A 21,157-nucleotide genomic window follows, 5' to 3' on the forward strand; every position below is an offset into this window, starting at 1 on the left:
CCTGGTAGATGCCACCTTCCCAAGGGACGTATGAAAGGATGCTTTTTTCTGATTTCCTACTAGATGCTGTCCTCATGTGGCCACTTGGGTTCAGTGTTAGCATGAACATGAACATGTGTTCTGTCCCATGACTTTGGTGAACTCTCATTTTCTCTCTCATTCTGCAACCAGGTTGGGTTGCTGTTTCAGTACTGGCTGTTTTATGTAGCCATTCCATTTGTTCTGGTTTACGTTCTTTTTTATTTTCTTTTTTTCAGGCATCATTTCTATACAGTAGACAAAGCCAGCCTATTACATTTGATTTACAGTTTTTAGCTTTTGCTGGTAAGCATTTCAGCTCTCAGGCAGTTTTACCAACAGCTTTGAAGAGCTGAAATGAACCAGCCTGGACACGATGGTCTGTTTTTGTTGGTGTAATGAATTTATGAAGTTAAACTGATTGACCCCATAAGGTTTTACAGTGTATGACTCACGTCTGGCAGAGTTATCACAGCAATGAGTTTATATATTTAGCATTTCAGGAGGCAAATGGTTGGGGATACTCTTTCATTTGCTTGCGTCTCAGAGTGAATCACTAGTATGTGAACCATCCTTCATCTCCTTTGTATTGCTTTTGTGTGTGTCTGTGTGTGGTTTCCCCTGTGAATTTCATTCTTTCCAGTTATATGGAAGTTCTCTTTTGAGCAGTGAAATTAGATGTTCCATCATCAGTCATAATGGTAAAGCTGAGTTGCCACGTTATCTGTGTCCTTTCTGTCTGGCGTCTCAATAACTGCTGCCCCACCACAATATCTGCCTAATACTTCAGCTCCATGGATGCCTCCTTGTGCAAACTGAGAGCCTGTATTTGGTGTGCATAGATCTGGGCTTACATCTGTGCTGGTAAATGCACTAGTGCATGGGCTAAGCAGTCCTGCCTCCTGTGCTGTGGGCATTGAGATGGGGCTCCTACAAGCTGCCCATTGCAAGATATTTAGAAACTAATTGCTGCGGAGGTTTCCATCCTCTTTTCAGACTAACTAAAATTTGGTTAGTGGGATCAAAACAGAAGAGGCAGGGAGGGAGAGCTGACCAAGGACTACTGATGGAACAACTATGAATCCTTGGTTCCTCAGGATTCCCTGCATCAGCAGTTGGCAACAGGAGTAAGGGGGCTCAGGAGGACACTGTAGAGTAGTGTGAAAAAATGAGCGAAGAGAGTTACTAATTGATGCCTCTTGGAAAGTAGTCCAAGAGTAGTCCTCTTCCTAAACTCTCCTCTTGTGTGTGGTTTTATCTTTATGAGGTGTTCATAACAAGTGATGTGTAGATCTCCCTTATCTCATAGGAGGAGTTGGATTAGGCAGTAGTTTCCCTATTGCTCACAGAACCACTTTTACTGTGGTCTCCCAGCTACCCTGTGCCCAGTGGCCTATGCAAGATGGAGCAGAAAAGGCTCATTTTATGAACAAACAGGAACCTTTCTGGTCAGATTAATACCTGTGCTCTTTTAGAGAGATTTAGGTACTAGAGATTTTAGGTACTGGAATAGGCTCCCCAGAAAGGTGGTTGAATCGCCATCCCTGGTTGTGTTTAAGAGCCTTTTGGATGTGGTACTCAGGGATATGATTTAGTGTAGGGTTTTTAGAGTTAGGGTACTGGTTAGGCTGCGATTGGACTTGATGATCTTCAATGTCTTTTCCAACCTGGGTAAATCTATGATTCTATACAGGAACTCTTCTCCTGAGGTTAATCCAAGTTGTATCCAGGCCCTTCAGAAGGAAAGGGATATAGCAGCACAGAAATATGGCCTGATTCTGACATAAATAAATGCAGACCTGGAGAGTTAAAAGGGATTGTGTGATGTTCAAGGGATTTTGAAGCAAAGATGTCCCCTAGGTAAGATTTGTGGCTGACATTCCCCATACATTGTTTGTGGGCACACAAGCTAAGGAGAGACTAGTGATGAGCATGCAGAGAAGCCAATGGTTCAGATAGGTTTGTAGTGACACGAAATTGTAGAGTTCTGTCTCTTTCTCCTTGGCATAGTTTGGAAAATAAAGATGAGGTAATTGGTGGTAACCAATATGGCTTCCTCAAAGTCAAGCCATGCCTGACAAACTTGGTGGCCTTTCATGATGGAGTAACAGCATCAGTGGATAATGGGAGAGCAACTGACATCATCTACTGGGACTTGTGCAGAGCATTTGATCCCGTCCTGCATGACATCCTGGTCACCAAACTGGAGAAAAATGGTTTTGATGGATGGACCAGTTGCAGGATAGGGAACTGTCTGGATGGTCACACTCAGAGAGTTGCAGTGAGTAGGTGAGTGTCCAGGTGGAGGGTGGTGTTGGGACCAGTGTTATTTAACATTTTTGTAGGCAACATGGAGAGTGGAATCAAATGAACCCTCAGCAAGTTTGCAGATGACACCAAGCTGAGCGGTGCTGTTGATGTGCTAGAGGGAAGGGATGCTACCCAGAGGGACCTGGACAGGCTGGAGAGGTGGGCCCTTGGCAGCCTCATGAACTTGAGTGAGGCCAAGTACAAGGCCCTGCACCTGGGTCAGGGCAATCCCAAGCACAGGCACAGGCTTAGAGGAGAATGATTTGAGAGAAGCCTTGACCCTGAGGAGAAGAGTTGTTGTGGAGGGAGGTGTCCCTGCCTATAGCAGGGGGACTGGAACTAAATGACCTTAAAGATTCAGTCAGTTCTATTGTTTTTCTACCCTTAATTTTGCTTGAAAGGTTTTAGAATAAATGAGATTCTGGTTTCCATGAAAACTGTTTGCAGGGAGCTCCATTGTAGCTAGTAGGTCTGTCTTTAAGTTCAAGGGCAATAATGCATTGACTGTGTTGAAGAGAGAAATGACTCAGGAATGGATGATGGTTTAGAATAAAACATAATCCTACTTATTTTCTATGCAAATATGTGTAAGGAAAAGATGCTGCACTCAGTTCTGGAAATACCCTGACAAATATATCTCTACTGTTTCACAGCTGGAGATATCAAGATTGTTAAAGCACTGGAAGATGTGGAAGTGAATGAATATGGGAGTGCATCTTTTGTCTGTGAGATTTCACACGATGAGGTTCAGACCCAGTGGTACAAAGAGGACAACAAGCTGAAGGCTGATGACAACATCAGAATGCAACAAGATGGTAGGGTGTAAGCGGGGGGTCTTTCTCCTGAGTGGGGGGTGGGTTGGAGATCAAGCATATAAGACATCTGAAATGAAGTGAAGAGGGTTCAGAAGCGAGTTCCCCTTTTGTTTTGGGACTGAGGTTTAGGTGGAACAAGTGACATGGTGGGATGCTTAGTGTGGGAAGTGTGATGCTATCCCACCATCCCACACTGCTGGGAGCAGGTAGGAAATGAGTGCAGTTATTTCCAAAGTGGGGGTGAACAGGGCAGTCAGTTCACCTCTCCAAAGAGGTTTTGTCTGACAGTGAATGTGATCCTTCTGTATCAGATACTTTGAATTTGACGGTGGCCGCATATGATCAGTCCTTGTAGAAGCCATGTTTAGATTCTGCTTTGGTCTGCTCCATTTCCAGTTCAAAGTCGTTGGACACTAAATGAGACAGCTGCATCTCAGTAAAAGATGTGTTTGAATAGCTGTGATGTGCTTACTATTCAGATTTACAGAGCTGAGGTTTTGTCCTTGGCTATAGCAAAGAAGTCAAATCAGGTGAAATTAATTGTATTTCTGAACTAGACAAGTTTAAGTTTGGTAGCACCTAAATTTGGTGCGGTTTGTCATTGATTTCATCTGAAAGAAACTTGCAGGCTTTTTATCTGCTGTTGTCCCCAGCGTAAGATTATCCATTCACATCCTAAAGTACTTGTTATAATTTCAACTCACTCTTATTTGAATAAAAGCCTCAACTGGGAGCAATTTAATAAGCACAAAACAAGAGCTGGACCTTGCATTTGGTAGATACTGTACAGTATTACTTCATAGAAATGTAGTCAATGGCATTCCCTATAGACAATCGTTTGTTTTATCTTTAGAGTCGTTCAAAGAACCATTGTGAACATGAAATTAAATGGAATGGAATACACGCAAGGGACTTTCCTCTTCTTCCAATTGTCCTCATCCTTTCTTCTCTTCCACCCCTGCTTTGCAGATTACCATATAGAAATCACCAGGAAGTTGGAGGACAAGACAGCTTTGGAACGTCATTCTGTCATCCTGTCCTGTGACTTCAGGCCTTCTCCAAAGGTTGTGAAATGGTTCAAGGGCCGCACACCCATCGAGCCCTCTGAGAAGTACAAGATCAAGAGGGATAAGCATTCAGTAGAGCTCAGAATTCTGAAGCTGAAGCCCGATGATGCTGGTGTGTACAAGTGCAAGGCAGGAATTGCAGAGACTGAGGCCACGCTGACAGCTGAAGGTATGAGCAGGGAGGGTGGCCTCTTCCATGTCCTATTTCACCTCAGATTTCTCTTCTTGAGGTTGACTTCTGCCGTTCTCTCCTGCTAACTTTATACATGTATTATCTTCACATAGATGATTACACAAAGATCATCTAGTCCAACCATTCTACCACATCCCAGTATGATTTATAGTAACAGTGGTAACAGTTCACCTTGTTTCCCCACAGCCCGCAATGTAGAAGTAACGAAGCACCTGCAGGATGTAGAAATTGAAGAAGAGAGCTCTGCTGTCTTCTCCTGCGAGCTGTCCCATAATGACGAGGACGTGGAATGGTTCCTGAATGGCAACCTCCTTTACACCAACAATTACAATGACATCAAGAACGTTGGCAATTGCTGCACACTGACAATGAAGCAGGTTAAGCCTGAGGATGCTGGCACAGTGACAGTGAAGTCAGACAAGGTGTCAGAAAGCGCACCTGAAGGTGATAGGTGGGTCTGATCACACCCCTCCTGGATGTAAGAGATGCTAAGGAGCTCCAGTTCATTCTATTGTGCAGCAGTCCTGCTTCTAAAGCTGACCTCTCTGGGGTGACAAGTCATCAGAGGCTTTCTTCCAGTGGAAGGTTCCATTGCAGCAGATATCAAGGAAGGAGGATGGTTTTGGTGTCCTGCCAAAGCATTCCATTGCTTTTTATCATCATTTTACTTAACACAAGGAGAGTTACAGGAGCAATTTCTTTTACTGCTTCAGTAACATGCAGTGTCAATGCTGTTGTCTCCAAGGATTTATGACTGAAGGAGAGATCATTCAGTGTGTGTTTTGCCTCTGGGATGACTAATGACCAGGCTGTGAGCAACCTGATCTAGCTGTGAATGTCCCTTTTTATTGCAGGGGAGCTGGGCTAGATGGCCTTTAAGGGTCTCTTCCAATTCTAAGGAACTTGTGCCTGAAGTGCAGAAGTGGATGAATTATACCACTTCTTCATATCCTCCCCATGATTACAGAGGAAATACAACAAAACAACATGCATGGTCTTACTGTTGTCATTTGCTTGAATACGAAGACGTCTCTTTTTTATGGTTGAGATTTTTGTTGATATGGGTCAGGAGGAACTCACACTTTTTAGCTTTCTCAATAGGCAAAAAGTTCCAGTTGCTGCAAGCCACCGAGGTAACCAATAGAGGGGCCCTGATCCCCCTTGTGCCATCGGGATGCTCTGGCACGGGATGTGCCTCAAATTCAAAGCTCCTTCCCACCTCCCAAGGTAAAGCAAAGCAACTCAAGCATCTCCAGCAAAGCTGCCCAGCAGACAGCAGGGAATGCAAACAGCTTCTGGCTGCTCCCCTGCACTCCTGTCCTAAGTAAGTGACCCCTCGAGGACTGGATGGGAAATCAGTGCATGACACACGTGAGTGTGCACAGCATTGTGCAAAGCAGTGGGGATCCGTGTGTGTGTGTGTGTGTATTTGTGCATGGATGGTGTTGTACACACATTTGTGTCCATGAGTGTACAAACCAGTGGTGTTGCTCAGGTGTGTGTAGGTCTGTGGGTATGTGTGCAAGAACGAGCATGCACATATATGTACGTGCACAGGGGTGTGCAGAGTGTTGGAGCTGCACAAGGACATTGTGGTACCGGTGTGTGCGTGCACTTTGGGAGTGAAAGGAAGGGGTTACACATGTGTGAGTGTGTGTGCGCACAGGGCTGCACTAAGGGATGTGGTTGTGTGAGTGTGTGTGAGCACATAGATAGTGTGTGGATGCGGTGGCACAAATGTGTGCTTGCACAGGGCTGTGCTGAGGAGTTGGGCTGCACACAGGTGCACACAAAGGGATGTTTGAACCCTTTGCCCCTAAGAACAGTTTTCCAGTGTCTCTCGTCCAAGAATTCTTTGAACAGCCTGCAGCTGACTCTCCTGAAGCTCAGGGTCCTGACTTTGCTTTTTGCCAGGCCCGCATTCCTTGAGATGAGGAACTCTAGGAGGGCATGGTCACTACAGCCCTGACCACCTCCAGTCTTAACCCCTGCTGTGCAGCATGTCCAGTAATGCTTCCCTTCACAGAATCACAGAATCACAGAATTACCCGGGTTGGAAGGGACCTCATGGATCATGTAGTTCCAACCCCCCTGCCTAGCAGGGCCACCAAACATACACATTTACTAGATCAGGTTGCCCAGGGCCCTGTCCAACCTGGTCTTGAACACCTCCAAGGACGGGGCATCCACAACCTCACTGGGCAGCCTGTTCCAGGACCTAACCACCCTTCTAGTAAAGAACTTTCCCCTAACATCCAACCTAAATCTTCCCTCCTTCAACTTAAAACCATTTCCCCTAGTCCTGCTATTATCAGCCCTTTCGAAGAGTTTACTCCCCTCCTGGGAGTAAGTTCCCTTCAGGTATTGAAAGGCTGCAATGAGGTCACCTCGCAACCTTCTCTTCTCCAGGCTGAACAAACCCAACTCCCTCAGCCTGTCCTCATAGGGGAGGTGCTCCAGCCCCCTGATCATCTTTGTGGCCCTCCTCTGGACCCTTTCCAAAATTTCCATATCTTTTTTGTACTGAGGGCTCCACACCTGGACACAGTACTCCAGATGGGGCCTCACAAGAGCAGAGTAGAGAGGGACGATCACCTCCCTATCCCTGCTGACCACCCCTCTCCTGATGGAGCCCAGGATCCCATTTGCTTTCCGGGCTGCCAGAGCGCAGTGCTGGCTCATGTTAAGTTTCTCAACTATCAGGACCCCTAGGTCTTTTTCAGCCGAGCTGCTCTCAAGGACAACTCCTCCCAGCCTGTACAGGTGCCTGGGGTTCTTCCGGCCCAAGTGCAAAACCTTGCACTTTGCCGTGTTGAACCTCATTAGGTTCACCTGAGCCCAGCTTTCCAGCCTGTCAAGGTCCCTCTGAATGGCATCTGTTCCCTCCACCGTATCGACTGCACCACTCAGCTTGGTGTCATCAGCAAACTTGCTGAGGGTGCACTCCATTCCCTCATCGATGTCATTAATAAAGATGTTAAAGAGCACCGGTCCCAAGACAGACCCTTGAGGAACGCCGCTCGTTACCGGCCTCCACCTGGACATAGAGCCATTGACCACCACCCTCTGTCTGCGGCCTTTCAACCAATTGCTTATCCATCTAGTTGTCCACCCATCAAATCCACCTCCCTCCAATTTGGAGATGAGGATGTGATGGGGGACCATGTCAAAGGCCTTGCTCAGGTCCAGGTAAATGACATCGGTCGCCTTCCCTTCATCCACCAACGCCGTCACTCCATCATAGAAGGCCACAAGATTAGTTAAGCATGACCTTCCCCTGGTGAAGCCATGCTGGCTGTCTCGGATCACATGCTTGTTCTTTATGCGATCAAGCATGTTGTCCAGGAGGATCTGTTCCATAATCTTCCCAGGCACAGAGGTGAGACTCACCGGCCTGTAGTTACCCGGGTCGTCCCTGCTCCCCTTCTTGTAAATGGGAGTGACGTGACCCTTCCTCCAATCATCCGGGACCTCACCTGACAGCCACGACTTCTCAAATATGATGGAGAGCGGCTCAGCAACCACCTCAGCCAGCTCCTTCAGGACCCTGGGATGCACGCCATCTGGCCCCATAGACTTATACTCATTCAGTCTAAGGAGGCACTCTCGGACTTGCTCTACCCTTACAGTGGGGAGGGATTTACCTCCTTGGTCCCCACATGGAGGTATGGGGGTGCAAGACTTAGGGACGTGAAAAAGACTAGAATCCTGGCCACCAGTGAAGACCGAGGTGAAGAACTCATTCAGCACCTCAGCTTTCTCTTCATCTGTTGAAGCCATTTCTCCTTTTAAATTTACCAGAGTAGGCACGCCCATTTTGGCCTGTCTCTTCTGGCCAATGTACCTGTAGAAGGTTTTCTTGTTGTTTTTCACATCCCTCGCCAAGTTCAGTTCTGCCTGAGCCTTGGCTTTCCTGATCCCACATCTGCAAGTTCGGACGGCATCCCTGTATTCTTCCCGGGTGACACAGCCTTGTTTCCAGAGCTTGTACACCCCTTTCTTCACCCTCAGTTCTCTTAGCAGGTCCTTGCTGAGCCATGCCGGTTTTCTACCTCTCCTGCCCACTTTCTTAATCAGGGGAATGGAGACCTCTTGTGCTGCCAGGAGGGCATCCTTGAACAGTAGCCAGCTCTCCTCAACGTCCTTATCTTTGAGGGCAGCGCGCCAGGGGATCTTGGCCAGCATTCCATTGAGTAGCTTGAAGTCTGCTCTTCTAAAGTTGAGCATCCTGGTCCTGCTCTTTGCCAGGCCCACATCGCTTGAGATCACAAACTCAACCAGGGCATGATCGCTGGAGCCCAGGCAGCCTCCAACCTTGACGCCTTTGATGATCTCCTCAGCGTTGGTGAGCAGCAGGTCCAGCAACGCTTGACCTCTGGTCGGTCTGTCCAATACCTTCCCTTCTGCTTGGTGTGCTTAATGCTTGGCCCACAAAGTTATTCCCAGTGCAGTCCAGCAGTCTCTCAGACAGCTTGCAGCCAGCCATGCTGATTTCCCAGCCTGACTGGAATCCCCCATCAAGTTGAGAGTCAGTGAGCGCGGTGCTTCTGGTAGCTGCAGTAAGCAGGGCCCATCAACAGGCTCCCTTGACCAGGCGGCCTGGAGCAGACCCTCACCTCCAGAAGCCCATTATTGGTTCAGTCCCAAATTTTACCCGCAAGTTCTCAACGTGATCGTGGCTGTTCTTAGTCCTTTGCAGTCAGCTTCTTCATAGAGAGGGCAAATACCTTGCCCTCCGGAATTCCATAGTAACAATCATGTCTCCTTTATGTCAGGTGAGGTGTTTTTTGTTGTTGTTTTTTGTTTGCTTGTTTGTTTGTTTTCCATTTTCTAGGTAGAAAATTTAATTTCTGAGCCAGGAGAAGAAGAAGTGCAACATGTAACAATCTTCCTGGCACTGTGCAGTTTGCATGAGTAGCCAAGTGCTCCTCAGGTAACGTGTGCTGCAGAGCTGACCTTGGTGGCAGGGGTTGTGTCTTCATTTTCTTCCTGTCATGTGGGAACATAAGAAGACTCTTCAGAGCAGGAGCTGCAGAGGAAGATGAACGGCATGAGAAGGTAAGGCTAGGAACCAAGGACACCCCCAGAAAGAACAGAAAAACTAAGTCATTTAAGATGCATGATGGCCGTGTGATACTGTCCGTGACTGGAGGAGAAGCACATGGCTAGGAATGACTGATGGCTCTGGTGGGATGAGTGCCTACGTGCGCCGTAAAGGAGAGTTTGTGGGATGTTCTGTGGACATGTGAAGGCTGTGGGAAAATTAAGAGAGAAAACGTGTGAATTCACAGAAGTGGTATTAGAACCTGGAATAAACCATTTGGATCACTCACATCTGAGTCCGTGCCAGATTGTCGCACTGTCAGAACCTGAGGCCTGGGATTTTCCTTTAGTAGTGCCAACTGCCTGTTGTAAATGAGAAAAGATATTACTAAACATAGCTTCCCTCCTTGTAGTTTTGATATTTCTGTCTTTGCATTCCTTTAGCACCCAGGGTGTTGATGCAGCTGCACAAATCCGCTGTACTGTCCTCCTGTTTTGCATGGAAGAATGGTAAAATAGCAATCTCTGGGTGAAATTTTGTTCAGGCGTTTTCCTTTCTGTGCCCCTAGGAAGCAATGGCTTGGAAATGGCAGTGCCGCCTGGGAACCCACACAGCAACCCAGTATCTCATTGTCTGGGTCTGTGAAAAACCACAATGATGACAAAAGATGTTTCAATTCTGTCTGTGCTGTCAGTGCAGCCCTGAGGAGCGGTGTGGGCATGGCATGGCAGGGAGAAGGGATTTCCCTTCCAATGGGAAAGTGCCTGTTCATGTGTTGGTATGTAACCGCTCCATGGCCTGCTCCATGTGCTTCTGAATGGGCAGCTCAACTTTTGTGTCACTCAGCCACCTGTGGCAGAGGTCAGGATTAGTGCCTTTCAAGGAGCTGAGAAGCATTTCTTGCTCAAGTCCTGCTTCCAAGCTTAACCACCTACAATGAAGTAGATGTCGTTTTTCTGGTGTCCTTCAATTCCGTGTCCGCATTTTCCCAAAAGCAAAAGAATTTGGAGTTAACCAGCTGCAGTGAAGTGAGCGATTTCAGTGCCTATTTCTGATGGTGGCAATGAGTTCAGAGGTCACACTTAATTGACGGTGCCTGTTTCCATTCTGACAAAGGCTGTAGTTTCAGCTGACTTCCCGAGGCTGCCATGTGTGGTGGTGACACAGCCTTGGGCTTGTGCGTTTGCATGACTCCCACCTTTCCTTTCTGTGTCTTGCAGGTCAGCTGGTGCTGGAAGCGGCCGGTATCTGAGTAGGAATGAAGGTGAGTGCAGGAGCAGCTGCTGAGGGGAGGAAGGAAGTCCATGCTAATGAGCTCTGAAGCATCTGCGGGTCCGGTACCAGAATAGGCAGCAGTGATGCAGGGGGCTCCTCGGCAGGAAGCTGGCTGATCCAAATGCTTGCTGAGAGTTTGGAAGCCCAAACCCTTATGGTCTCTGTAAGGGTGGTTAATAAAAAGATATTAACCAAGATGGTGGTAAATAGCCTAAGGTTATTAGCAAAGGGAAACTCACCAATATCGATACCTTGACTAGAAAGCTGAGGCAGCCTCAACTAGGGAGCAATCTCTAAGACATGCTGTCTCAGTGGTGGTCAGCCTTTAAATGAGGTCTCAGAGGAGGTTGAGTCGAGGTCCACCCCTTCTGGGAGCACAGCTAGATTACTCTCACCTGTGCTCCCGCAGCTGACCCAATACTTGCCTCAGCTGATTAATCAGAGGTTCAAGCTGTGATTTCCCATACAGTCTCTAAGCTGAAGGCAGCATCTCCTTGATCTGATGGTGGTGTGCCTGAGTGAGGGAGTGATCCAAGCTGGATGCAGAAGAGTCATCTTAATTTCTCTGCTATTTTACTTCAGATGACACCTATTGGGTGTTGGTTTCTTAAAATTTGGATCTAGGAGGTGGTTTCTTCCTTTGCTTCTGATGAAAGCACAGAAGTGCAGCAGGAGTAGAAGACAAAGAGGTTTTCTTGGTGACAGGAACACCAATTATTTGATTCAAATGTGTAACTGATGTAGATGGTGAAGAACAGATCTGCCTCAAAGACATGCTTGATCACATAAGAAATGAGCATGTGATCCAAGACAGGCAGCGTGGCTTTAGCAGGGGAAGGCCATGCCTAACCAGTCTGGTGGCCTTCTATGATGGAGTGACGGCATTTGTGGACAAAAGGAAGGTAACAGATGTCATTGACCTGGACTTGAGCAAGATCTTTGACATTGCCCTCCACCACATCCTTATCTCTAAACTGGAGGGATGTGGATTTGACAGGTGGACCACCTGGTGGATAAGGGATTGGTTGAAAGGCCACAGACAGAGGGTGGTGATTCATGGTTCTATGTCCAGGTGGAGGCCGATAACAAGTGGTGTCATCCAGGAGTCTGTCTTGGGACCAGTGCTTTTTTACATGGTTATCAGAGACACCAATGATGCAATGGAGTGCACCTTCTGCTGTTTGCTGAGTGGTGCGGCTGACGCAGTGGAAGGAAGGGATGCCATTCAGAGGGAGCTCAACCGAGAGGTTGGCCTACGTGAATCTAATGAGGTTGAACACAGCAAAGTGCAAGGTTTTGCACTTGGGCTGGAGGAATCCCAGGCATTTCTACAGACTGGGAGGAGCAGTCCTTAAGAGAAGCCCCGCAGAGAAGGACCTGGGGGTCCTGGTGGATGAAAAACAGAACGTGAGCCATCAGCGTGCTCTTGCAGCTCAGAGAGCAAATGGTCCCCTGGGCTCCATCAGAAGAGGGGATGGCCAGCAGGGACAGGGAGGTGATTGATCTTCATGATCCTTGAGGTCCCTTCCAACCCGGGCCATTCTATGATTCTGTGATTACACTCGCTGTCAGAAATAACGGCAGCTGTACAGAAGCTGGATATATTTTGGGACAGTTCTTGTAACCAGCTGATTTTAAGACCTTGCCCGAGTCAAGAGTCTAAATTGAGTGTCAGAAGAAAGCTGGTAAAGTGGCTATTGCTCATTCTTTTTCATTTGCTGATTCTTTCATTCGGGTTCCTTTTCCAAAGGAGATTCTGGTGATGGAAGCAATTGAAGAAAGAACCAAAGCAGCTCTTGCCAAGAGTGCTTGAAGTCCCTGTGGAGAGAAGCAAAGAACTTGGGCTTCCTCTGGGATGCTCCCCACCATGTCTCAGGAAGGAGACAACTGCTGTTCCACTTTCTGCTCTGTGTGTGGAAAGGTACGTCTGGGTTTCTTCTGCTTGTTTATTCTTTCTTTTTCAGGCTTTGAAGGAGCAACGGGAGACTCACTGGTCATTTGTTACCTCAAGAACAGGATGGATTCTGCATTGACTGTGAAAAACCTGGGCTAGTAGCATGGGCATGTTTCAGGCTGGACTTTTCCTTCTTGGTTTCCTTTTGGCTACAGGGAGACAGCTGTCTAAAGGTGTGTTTTCATACCCACTCTCCAAAACCATGTTTCATTGTTGCAGGTGGTTCAGTGTGCTCTTGCAGTGCAGATGCTGTAGTTTGCTGTAGAATCTGAATTGTTTCTGTTCCTAGGGGAGGACTGGGAGGAGGTAGTGAGAAGAGAATTCAATGCCTTAGGTGTATCTTAGTGAGAAATGTTGGCATGAGGTGCTGAAAGTCTTGAGTTGTCAAAGGCCAGTGAGGCTCAGACTCCTTAACCTGCTGGAGCAGGGTGGAAGCAAGGAGTGGGCACTGCCGTCCCACAAGCTGCACTTGGTTCTGGTCTGCCAGGTCTGTGCTGGCCTGGATTTCTTCTGAGAAGTTTGTTGGAGCTGCTTGGAGTAGTGAAGGGTGGGGAGGAAGTGCTGCTCAAGAGCTAAGGCTCTGCATGATCATCTTGGATGGTTTTAACCATGATATCTGAAGACATAGTTTCCATCAGAATGATCCCAACATTGTGCGAGTGTCTCAGATGTATGAGAGCACCCGCCTCCTCCAGCTGAGCCATAGGAAAGCTAACTGTGCCCAGTAATTACAGCTTCTGCAGATTGAATATGCTTCTAAGTGTTTTCCTTAGTGATCAATAATGTTCCAGCACTCTGAGATTCCATCTCTGGCACAGTCTGGAGCATCTCTGCAATCCTTGGTTGCTGGAGGGCACGTGGTGAGTGCATGGACAGGGTGGCACAAACGCGTGCGTGTGCTGAGGAGTTGGGTTGCACACAGGTGCACACAAAGGGGTGTTTGTGGAAGGTGTAGGCACGTAGGTGTTCCCAGGGATGGTTTGCACACGTCTGTGAATGCAAAGGAGGGCACACGATGCAGAGTGTGCATGGGGGTGTGCAAAGCAGGCAGGGTGGTGAATGGGTGTGCGTGTGCACATGGATAGGGGAAGGTTGGGGTTACAGGTTGACCTGTGCTGAGGTGAGTGGGGACTCACGGTGTTGCTCAGTGGTAGATTGGTTCACACTGAGTGCTAACAGGAAACTCGCACACCCTTTTTGTTTCAGCTGTGCCAGCGCTGTGATCCCTTGCTGCAGGGATGGGGTGTTGGAAGGATGGTGTGCGTGCCGAGCTCCCATCTCTTGCAGGAATCAAGTGTAGAGCAAAAGGGATGTTTGGGCCAGGTGACTGTAAGAAGGCTGGCTGCTTTGGATGGTGGTAGCTGATGGAAACAGGTGCTCTGGGGACCGTTCAGCTTTTAACAGAAGACAGGGGTCCTGCAGCAAGAACGACTAGGTTCTCAAATGGCTTCAGACGTGCACACCGACTACATCCCCGCAGACATTTACCGGTAGGTGGCTCTTGCAGAAGAAGATTCAAGCAGCAGAACCTTTTGCTCAGCTACAGCACACAAATGCTACAAAAGCAGGAACAACCTGCAAGCTCTGGGTCTGTTTGTCTTGCACAGGCATGCACTAACTGTGTTTGATGGTACCCCCCATCCTTGATTTCCTTCCCTGCTTCTTGTCTGATGACGCTGCTGAGCCAGGAACAAGCTGCCCAGTGTGGCAGAGCATGGTGCAGAGCTGTGCTGGGACCTCCTCCCCTTCATCTGCTGCAGATCAGTGCCCCACACGTGCCATTGGGATGCTCTGGCACGGGATGTGCCTCCAACCCAAAGCTCCTTCCCACCTCCCAAGGAAAAACAAAGCAACCCAAGCATCTCCAGCAAAGCTGCCCAGCAGACAGCAGGGAATGCAAACAGCTTCTGGCTGCTCCCCTACACTCCCGTCCTAAGTAAGAGACCCTATGAGGACTGGCTGGGAAATCAGTGCATGACACACGTGAGTGTGCACAGGATTGTGCAAAGCAGTGGGGTTCCACGAGTTTGTGTGTGTGTGTATCTCTGCTGTTATGAAAGCATGGGAAGACTTACTGAGTCCCAGATAATTACTTATCCTCAAATGATTTTTCCTGGCCAAAGTTAGAGCCTCTCACAGGTAATCGAGATCAACAGGCTGTTGTTGCACAATCAACAGACACAATCTAGATGATCAGCTGAGGAAAATAAAGCATCATGCGAAGGGTACTAGATAAGTGAGCAGCTTGAGATCTGCACATTTATGTGATGCTCATGGTCTTAGACAATATTTGCCTAGAGAGGTCACATTGAATGAAAGCAAACTCTAAGATGAATGAAAATATGCACAGGAGAAGAAGCCTCTGAGGCTTCTCAAGTGTTATGACCAGAAGACATAAACTCTGTTAAAGCAAACGTTTCTCTCTATTTTTTGTGTTATTCCAGGCAGGCCTTGATTACCGCCTGAACACATGCTGTGGAAGCCCAGCTTATGCAGCACCAGAGCTAATCCAGGGCAAAGTGTCTATTGGCTCAGAGGGATGTAGAGCGGTGTTTGTTTTCCCCTCTTTCCCTTCCCTCTCCACAGAGCATTTAAAGGCAGTGGAGCTCAGGTAGGCTCTCTTGGTTTCCCTTCTGAATTCTGCTAGGTTGCATCGCTTGGTAGCTCTCAGAAGCTGTCAGTGGCCACAGACTAGAAAAGTGCAATTGGTCTCAGTTCACACAGCTGGCTGGTTTGTCTCAGGCTAATCCTGAACTGCCTCAAGCGACTGCTTTGGGGCTCTACAGAACAGCAACTTCAGAGATCTCTTTCTATTACTAAGTGTTTGAAAGAGCAATTTGCTCTGTTAATTATCCATCATTTCTGTGCAGTCTGTTTTGTCAGACTTGTCTTTAGCTTCCAAGTTGTATGTGAAGAATTGTTTCCGTTGTAATGCACAATGAACTAAAAATTGAGAGATGAAAATGTGAAGAGTTTTTCCAGCTTTGATTTCATGTCTGGAATTTTGGAACCCACTACTTGCAGTTGTTAATCTGTCCAAACTGGTCTGGTTTGGGATGCCCTCGTACTTCTTGAATCGCTGTTAAAGGCGGAGCAATTCCTACAAGTGCCATGGCCCCACTGTTGTTCTAATTCTTGTTTCTTTGTTTTCCACACGCTGCTTTTCAAGCCTCCTTTTTCTTTACAGTCAAAGTGAGAACTGCACTGTGTCTGAACCTTGTTGTGCCTCTACATAAAGAGAACCGAACAGCAGCAAAGCCAGACAGGTGACTGTGCTGACAGCTCTCGTAGCCAGTAACACGTAACTGTGCTAAATCCCTTGTGACGGCTTTGATTTCATTTTTGCCAGTGAAATCCTTGTAAAAGGAACTGCAGCAGTGTGATGAGCTAAGGTGAAGATGCTGGTTTTAGTAGTGCTCTAAGCTGAGTGGAAGGGCAATTGAATGAGGGTTATATGCTTTCTCTGGGACGATAAGGTTTTATTTCCTGAGGGAAAGAGCCAGCTTTTCATGGGCTATATGTGGGCTTTGGCAAGGGCAGACAATCCAGTCTGTCAGGAAGCCATTTGAGGTGCTTCAGGTTTGTAAGCTTGTCTTTTAGTTTTTCAGGCGGATATTTGGAGCATGGGTGTAGTGCTGTATGCTCTGCTGTGTGGGTTTTTCCTTTGGATGATGACAATATGATGGCACTCTACAGGAGGATACCAGTGGGTATCAGTGGTGCTAGAATACACTGAGAAGGGAAATAGCTGAGCTTGACAAGAGGCCTTGCTTTTCGGATGGCAGAACATGCTGAGCTGTGGGTAGAAAGGCCACAGCACAGTCTGCTGAATATTGTCCCTGTTTTTGCTGCTTTGTCTACCAGTATTTTGTGGATTTGGTTCTACGCTTGGTTGGCCTATGTGGCACTGTAGCCTAATTCTGTACCATGATAGCATACAGAATTTAAGGAGAAGTATTTTCCTGCCAATGGGCTGGATTTTTTTGTATCTGGTTCTTCAACTGGCTGCTCCCTATACTATCTGTAGTAAAAATATAGACACATCATTTGATTTCCCTGAAATGAATGTTCCTAAATGCCAGCTCTTCTCATGTCTACAAAGATCAAAGTTCTGCATTTGCTATTAGAATTTCCTCTTCCAGAATCAGGAGGTAATGTAGGACCCCACAGATTGCCTTCAGAATCCAACAGTTAGTTCTGTTTCCTTTCGGAGTGCATAACAACCTGAGCACATGAATTGAATGGCGTGGCTTGTTAGTCTGGTACAAACTCTGCTGTACACTGAAACCTGGTCCATTTGTAAGCAGGACTTTGTCCATCTCTGCAGGACAGCAGAAAACCCTTTGTGCTAATCATGATGCCAAGAAGCAGAATGCGGCAAATGGCAGATGATCCAACTGCTTCAGGTGTTCATTTCCTTAAAACTGTGAATAGTTTTGGACTGAGAGTTTGTAAGCAGAACAGAGCTCTTAAAGCTGTCAGAGATTATTTCTGCACTGTTCAATTCTATCTGCCTAACATACACCGGATCTCAGAACTGCATTGCTTGAACTGGTGGAACTTGTTGAAGTGAACTGGGATGAGCAAGTTTTAGAACTTAGTCAGAATGCAGTAAAAAATGGATAATCTCATGAGTATTAAGGTACAGGCTTGCTATTTCTGCACTGAATTTGTTTTTATTTTACATGGCTGTGATCTGAAAGTTGCTTGAAACGCAGGCACCTAGGCACTGTTGTGTAACTGAATTTCACACGATAGGTCCTGAAATATCCTGGAATCAAAAACTCTGACTTGTTTTAAGTCTGCTGCTTGAGTCTAATCAGGGTCATAGTGTCTGTGTGCAGTGTTTCTTTCCCTGTAATGCTCCACATCATTTCATTTTGGGAATATTGAAGGAAATGGACTATGTGCCATAACTGTTGTTAGAACAAAGTATGTCTGGTGTGATCTTATGCATAGGTTCTGTAACTGCTCTTCACAGCTCAGGTGTTTGACCTTCCTTTTGGTGAAGTGATGAAATACTGCTGGTTTCTATTTGTGCTTCTAGGCACCTTGAAGCTCTTAGGAATAGAACAATTGTCTCCAGTTCTTTTCAATGATATCAGTAACAGCTCGAGTGTTGCTGCCCACTAGGTAGACCCAAAGAAGCAGATTACAGTGAAACAACACACGAGCTGGACCTGAATGAGGATCACTTTCAAGACAGTGGCTATGCTGCTTCAAGCCTACTTGCTTCTTCCTGCCGCCACTCTATTACCAAGTATCAACAACCTTTCATGATTCAACTTGCAAATGTTTGAAACTAACCCTTGTGTTTCTATGCCTTCCTAGGTGATTCGAGCCCTTGTCAACCCCAAAGATCCAAACCAAGCAGTGTCTTTCCATCAATGGAGAGTTCTTATTAAGCATGAATCGCTGCAATTCGGATGACAGCCTTCCACATGGTAACAGTGATGGACACAAGGGGCTCATCCACGTTCATGCTCTCATATCTCCTGGCTCTGCTGAAGCTCCTGACCTGAGCCTGCCAGACACAGCAGTCACCTGCCTGGATTGTGACCCAGCGCCTTTGCAGTGCTGCCCATCCCAAGCACAGCCCGAGTGTCCCAGCAGCAGCACCACCATGCAGGAGCAGGGCAGCATCAGTGAGGTGAAGCTGAGCATCTTAGATGGGGACTTAGAGTCAGGCTGCCAGTCCCAGGCACCAGGCAGCAGCACCAGCTCTGAGCCACTCTCATCTTGACAAGAGGAGTCCCATCTTCACCCTTGACCTCTCAAGCCCTCCTGTCTTTTATTGAATAAAGTCACTCTCATGCTCAGTCATCGCCTCGACTGCATTCTGAGTCTTCAATCACAGGGATTGGGATGAATGCAACAAACAGCAAGGCAGCTCAGCTTGCAATGCTATGGCTGTGGGGTTCGTGCAGGCAGAGCTCTGGGTTCCCATTTTGCCTGGCTTTGGGATGTCTGCAGCAAGATCTCTACCATTTTGTATGGGAGCAAATAATCTCTAGCATCCAGGTTGCTGCTCATGATATATCCCAGTCTTCCTGGCTGTCACTTTGTGATACTTTTCAAAGCCTTTTGATACTCTTTGATGCCTTGGCTGCTCCCTAACACCTCTGTCCTCCTGCCATGTTGACTCACGTCTCCCACTTTTAAGCTGGCTTTGCAGATCATCTCCAGCCCTGTCATCATCACGCTGCAGCAGGAGGTGCTCACCTGGCCCAATGTCTGGCAGTACTGCTTGTTCTGCAGATGAGCAGCTGCCTCCTCATCTCTTCAGCTACAGTAGTTTTTCTCAGGGCAGTTAGATGCAGTCATGCTCCTCTGGATTTGGTGTGTTAAATCCATGCTGCATGGCAGCAGTCAGTGCAATACAAAGGTGTTCTGGGTGCCATAGCATTTCTCCAGGGGCTGCCAAAGGTAGAAGCACAACACAGCACCATCCTTCTGACAGTAATGTCTGTGAGTGTTAGACATGTGAGCACTGCATCATCCCCAGCGTGTCAGTGCTTTTCCACACCAACCTGACTCTCACACTCTGCACTGAATGTAACTCTGCTCTTGTGGAGACAAATGCTTTCTGTCACATCCTCCATCCCTGCAACCATTTGCCGGTAGGCAGCTCTTGCAGAAGAATCAAGCAGCAGAACCTTGTGCTCACCCTACAGCATGCAAATGCTATGAAAGCAGAAATAACCTGGCATGCTCTGGGTCTGCAAGGCTGCACAGATGGGAGAGGTAGATTGTGTTTTTGCAGTGGAAGTTTCCAGTATTTTCAGTACATAGTGTAGGCCCTAACTGAATGTATAACCCTCTTGTAAAACAGCTGTATAAGTAGTTTTTGCACCAAGAAAGTTGCTGAACAGAATTAAGTTCAGACTGGGGGCATTCTGACATGGGGAGAATTGAGACAAGCACAAGATAAATACAGGGTGGGTAGAGCCCAGCACAGGACAGAATGAATGTACTGACTTTTGGAAACATTGCCCTTCTCTGTCCGCAGAAAAGTACAAGGCAGACCTAAAAACAAGAGGTTGGTAATTGACCTTCTATGGAAATGAATCCTAGCCACAGTCTCGAGGAGTCTGTGAGCCTGAGATGCTCAACCAATGAGAGCCATGAGAGCATCACCTGCAGTGGGTTTAGGGCACAGAACAGAATTGATTTCACTGACTGGTGTGCAGTTTCTCCCTTGCCAATAGGGGATGTGCGCGCAGTATTGCAATAATGAATAAGCACTGCTGCTATCGCTGCCATCTTTGCCTAACTAGAAATCTTTGACTTTGAGAGTTTCTCACACAAGGGGAGAGGGTAAGAAAGTAAAGAGGCACAGAAAACTAAGGGAAACTGCTCTTCTTTATCTTATCTATAAAAATTGATACGATGCTGTTGTGCATTTTTTTTAATTTTATTTTTAATTTTTTGCTAATGTCAGTTAGATTGTTTTAAAATATCCACACACCAAAATCTGACTACCAAGCAAATGTAATGAAAATGAAATGAAGGTGAGTTAGTGGAAAGCACAAGGCCATATTATATTAGGCTCCAGCAAATTTACAGGCAGTCACTGCACGAAGAGGTAGATCTGAGTTGCACATTATATGATTCCCACAAAGATTAAGGAAATCTGAAGCTTTCAATATATTTTTTTAATTCTTTTTTCATTTCATTTTTAAACACCTGACCCAGACCCCAACCCTCACAGGAGCTGTAAAGATAACAGCATTAACCAGCAATGTAACTCTAATCCTAACCCTTACCCTGATTCTAAAATCGTCCCTAACTCCAAATGCAACAAAAATGATGCTAGAAGTTTGTAGCAAAAGGAACCTTAACCCTGATCATAATCCAAAAAAAAAAATCATTATGGTAACAATAATCTTTACCTTAAGAGTAATATTAATCAGAGCCCAGATGATGCCTGCATCCAATCAGAAGCATGCTTTGCATTATTTAAGAGTTGTATTTTTTCCAATGAACTCTCTCTATTATCACGTTTATAAAGTAACAGAGTCTGTTCTTTTTCTCCTGACGCTGTGCCTTACTCCTGACATCCCCTGGAAATGACCCAGATAGGGCACCATCAAAGTAATGCTAATAGTAATGTCAATCCTAAGGGTATCTCTAGCCTCAGTGTTAATGGGACGCTAACAACAATCCCAACAGCCTTAAACATTCTGGTGGTGTGAAAGAGGTGCTGCCTTGCACATGCTGGGCAGTCCCATTGCCTGTTAAATGCAGGCGGCAGCGTAGAAACATGATGCCCGTGGTCAGAATGCCCTGTGGCAGATCCTGGCACCGGAGAACTGACCGGAGAACCATGAGAGAACTGACAACAAATCACGCGACATCAGAACCGACCCAGTGGTTATTTACAAGCCTTGGGAGACCCAGACAGGATCTCAGAGTGGTGAATGTAGGTACAGAAGTTGTTACTACTCTGTTTTCCTCTAAAAGAAGCGTTTTTTTTTCATC

The sequence above is a fragment of the Coturnix japonica genome, chromosome 29, assembly GCF_054131305.1.
Source record: "Coturnix japonica strain WE chromosome 29, WE-NBRP24, whole genome shotgun sequence".
Taxonomy (NCBI): domain Eukaryota; kingdom Metazoa; phylum Chordata; class Aves; order Galliformes; family Phasianidae; genus Coturnix; species Coturnix japonica.